Below are 5,000 nucleotides of genomic sequence, written 5' to 3'. Positions count from 1 at the left end.
AGTTAGAAGCTCCAGCTCCATATCAAGGTCACGGTCGATATCGTCACTATCGTCACTATCATCAATATCGTCACTATCATCAATATCGTCACTATCATCAATATAGTCACTATTATCAATAAGAAAACCCTTAGGCTTGTTATCCAGGAACTTGTTCAGAAATACTGTAATGAAAGGAACATAGGAGTTTGTCGCTAGGTATTTGACCAAATAGGATCGTCCAGTTCCTATAGAACCTATCACTAAAATACCCCTACTAGGGGGAGGTAGGGCTAAGCGGAGCGAAAAGGGTTTTCCATGAGATGGGAAATGCAAACTATTAGCCCCCCACAAGGTGTGTGAATAAGTAATTGTCTGATAATTAGCAAGGAATATACGTCTTTCTACTAAACAGGATGTATTGAATTCATAAATCATTAGATACTTTTTTTGAATGTCAACTAAGTATCGTAAGTAAATTGCTCCCGGTTGTTCACTTATTTGATAACCAGAGTTATTCTTTGATAAAAGATCACTATGAGTAAGACTCAATAGAATTTGATCAATCCTTTTTTCTGTTGTTAAGGTAGAAAACTGAACCAAGAATTCTTTTTCTTTATCATCAATCGAATCAGTGTTCGAGACCCAGGATTCTATTTGATCATCAATCCAATCACCATTCACGTTTTTTATTTTTCTTATCAAGGAATAGATTGCTTTACTTGGATGACTTAGATGTCTCGTATTTCTCGAAAAAGCGATTCGATTGATGGGATTTGGTATAATACTTATGAGATCGATGAGATTCCAATATTTATTCTTAGAACGTATGGATTTGACCCCATAAGCGGGACCACCACCCCATAGCATGTTGCTACCAAAAGCAAAACTCCGTATTTCTTCTAGAGAATCTCCTAATTGTTCCAGAGCAACTAGAAAGATATTCTTTAACCAGAAAGAATTCAGTTCAGATGTAGGATACCTATCCAGAAGTTTTCGCAACTCAATCATGTATGATGGAATCATCAAAGATTTTACCTTTTCGAACTCTGTCTGTAACTCACTATAGACTCGAGAAACAAAGAGAAGATGTGTACGAACGAGATATCCAGCAACAAGGAGAAGGAAAAGGATTGAATAGAAGAACTCCTGAACATTTAGCGATCTCAGATGTGTCGATATCAATAGTAACTCATTATTTCGATGAGTCATTTCTTCGGACAGAAGAAGATTATGGAAACAATTACCCGGAATCTCACTTATCAGATTCCATTGTGGAAGACACAATGGAATCTGACGAATTCGCCATAATATATCTGACCCATGCATAATATCATGAAAAATGGATACAAATTTTTGGCTGCTACTTAGTATCGGCAATAGGTCTGAAAAAGTATCTAAAAATATGAAATTTAGATATTTGTACCCCGTCGAGGTAAGGAACCATGGTATATATGTTTGGAATAGATTCCATTTTGAGAGAGTTGAAAAAACACTATCTTGTTGAAAGGTTCTATACATCTGACCTTTCTCAAGGCATTTTTGTAGACAAGAACTCCGTTTTTTCCTTTTTTCGGATGGTAAATATTTCTCAGAACATGGAGTGTGAATCCAACCCATGTTTGAATTGAAATTGAGATACTGATACAAGTTCTTCCCTTCTGAATCAGGTATATTCATATCTGAAAGAGGTTGACAATAAGTTTTTTCAAAATGGACTATTTGTCCCTCTGTTAGAGGTGTTCCAGAAATGTCTGCGATCGAGTAAATAGCTCCACGAACGAATGGATCGTATCGAATTGGAAAATGGAAAGATTTGTAGAAGTTATACCCTTCGTCGCCACTTTGCGGAAAATCGTTAGGTATCAATATGTTAGATACCTGTAACTCGATTGGTGAAATAGTATCTCTCTTCAAAAAAGCATGTTTTTTTTTGACCATCGCAAAAAGAAAAGATTTTGTTGCGAATGAACAAGATTTTGAGGAATTGTCCATACGTAAAATCATAATTATTGATACGGGCCTTTTCCACATAAAAAGGGAATCTTTTGTTACAATAGAAGCAGAAGTGATATTGATTATTCAAGAATCGAAGTCGATTTGCTTTATAAAAATAGTATATCAATGAACTTCTATGAAATGGTTTCACGGGATTCAGCCAATTGTCTGGATCGTGGGATATCATTGAGAAATAGGAATCTGTGTTATCAAAAGATTTCCTGCGATTCTTTCTAGTATGGAATGAGTCAATCATCCACTTTGGTATCTTATTGAACAAAAATGGTGATATTGTTCCTCCATTGATCAAGAATTTCGATTTTTGGGAAGTATCTTGGTCATCCAATAATAAGGGTTTCCTTTTTTTCAAATGAAAGATTTGAAGACCTATTGATTCTAATAACTGATTACAGAGTGGATCATTCGGACCTTTCAATTCATAGATGTGGATCTCGGACCTATGAATGGGGATACCCCCAAAACTCACAAATAAAAAAGAAGGAAGTGAGTTAGACAAAAAGAGAAGAAACTTGGGCAAAAAAAGAAGTAACTTGGACAAAAATAAACAAAGTGACTTAGACAAATCTTTTTTGTCGATAACCTCAGACCAATCAATCGAATATTGATTAATATGTAATCGATCGAACACTACTTGAAAACGGCTATTCTGCTCAGAAATGAAATAGTCCAAATGTTCCTGGAAATTCTTGCTCCCATTGGACCATTTGTATCTATATACATTAGGATCCCAATTCATAGATCTCTCCGTTCGAGAAATCAAAATAAGAGGATCGAACCACTTCTTCTGACTCTTTTTCAAATTTGATAAATGTTGGTTGATCGTGTATTTCATTCTAGTTCGATGATTCAGAGTATCATTTCCTATTTGATACCTTTGAATTCCATATTCGAAGTTGCAATTGAATCGATTCAATACATTTCTTATGTAACCATGGGTGCTATATTGGATTTGAATCAGATTTCGGATCAATCTATATTGATTGACTGCCTCCATTATGTTGTTGCTAGCAAATACAACTATTTTAGGTTTTGGATCTTCCACATTATTTCCGCAAGAGGTCTGGACCCATTTTTTTATGATCCTTCGATAAAAAGATTCATTCTCTTCATAAAAAAGAGGAGGTAGAACCAATAAAGAGTGCTTTTTCGATTCATCCCTGGAGTTCAATAACTCATTCAAGAAATGTTTTTGATCCAATCCGGAGGAATCCATAGAAAAATCAAATTCCTTATGATACACCAGATCCGGCTCGGTTATTGATAGAGTGAATAGATCTGCCATTTCTTGAAATATATCTTCTGATTCAAAATCGTGGTGTAACGTGTATCTCCCCCTGTTCCGGTCATGGAATAGATGAAATAAACCCCAAAATGGATTTTTGTTCAAGAATGAAATCTTATTGGAACTGTCCAGTTCACCCTTTGGAACCATATCACATCCTCGATAGGATGAAATAGGATGAATTGAGACGGTATTTTGTAAGTACATAATTATCTTGAATAAATTCACTATTTCTTTCTTTTCCGATCGCCTGGAAAAAGCAAGATGTTTCTTTTGTTCTTTTTTCAACAATTTCTGATCTCTAGTAGACCTATCAGTAGGATTCGAACCCAGATGAAGTTCTGACCATCTGTCAGAGAAAAAAGAACGAGTGGCTCTTGCAGGATTCCCAAAAAATTCTTCGATTTCTTCCGGAAGCAGATGATTATTCATCTGCTTCTCACGTTCCATGAATAGTCGGCACATTGAGGAATATCCAGAAAGGATTTTAAGGAATCGCTCTGATTCTATCTCTGTTCGTTCCGTTTGAAGAAAGGAAGGATCCCAACAAAGAATCGATCTTTCTTTTAGTTGTTGAATCTCTCTTTGATTGATCAATGTGTGATATTTCGAATCCTCATTCCTAATGGAATCGAAAGAATCCTTGGATTGATCAGAAGATCCTTTCAATTGGCTAGAATCCGTTACTTGAATGAAACTAGATCTCGTGGAATCATATTGAAGATTTGATGATACATTCCGTACCTTGCTAAAAAACCGATCCTTGTTTCCCAACCACACATTGTCTAACCAAATCCAATTCTCTCGTGACATGTTCCTCAAAAAATCCGATTCGTGCGGACTCTTCCCCCAACTAACGAAGAGATCTTGACGGAATTGCCACATATGAAATTGAGCACAATTTTGCAAAGAAATAGCCCGCTTGTTTCTCAAGAAGAGATGCGAAACATGCTCAATATCATTTGATTGAATAATTGACCCAGTCCCTTGTTGTTTGAAGAAACCCTCCACTTCCTTTGGTATTTTTTCACGAAAAGCAAACATGAGATAATAAATCCAGTCTTTCACTAAGATTTCGAATAGCTGTCCCGAATTCAAGTTGATTATGTTTCGCCTCTTTCTCGGGGAAAGACGATCAAAAAATTCCCAATCATGGTCCTTACGGATCGGATCATCCATATAATATACAAAAAGGAACTCCAGATATTTGATATCTTTCTCTTTGAATGAGATCTCAATTCCAGCGATGGTTTCATTAGATATCTTACAACTAGAATCGCTCTTTTTTCCTATCCAGTTCCTCCACCACCGCGAATCCCAGTTAAATTCAGGCATGATATACTTTTTAGTTATTGGGAGAACCCGAGTACTCTCTTTCGGATCCAGGAAAGAACTCTCAGAGATCTTTTTTCCTTTTGGAAGATACAGGAGCGGAACAATCAACCTATTGATATTGGAAGACTCAGATGATTCTTCCAATGTATCATTTTTGGGTCCAATGGAATTCATAGGTATAGGAAGAAGCCTTGTCAAATAGGGATTTTTTCTTTCGACCATTTTTCGATTGTTAATACGATATATAAGGACCGCTACTACAAAGAGTACTACATACTTGATCGTGAAATATCGATTGCTTGTTGAACCCTGTGAATTGCGTGAAAGTAGGATACTCCAAATTCGGGAGTCCAAGAGTTTTATAAAACTCTCTTGATGGAAAAAA

This window comes from Vigna unguiculata, unplaced genomic scaffold (assembly GCF_037176805.1).
Source record: "Vigna unguiculata cultivar grain cowpea cultivar isolate G323 ecotype 2 unplaced genomic scaffold, ASM3717680v1 ptg000348l, whole genome shotgun sequence".
Taxonomy (NCBI): domain Eukaryota; kingdom Viridiplantae; phylum Streptophyta; class Magnoliopsida; order Fabales; family Fabaceae; genus Vigna; species Vigna unguiculata.
This window is presented reverse-complemented; position numbering follows the sequence as displayed.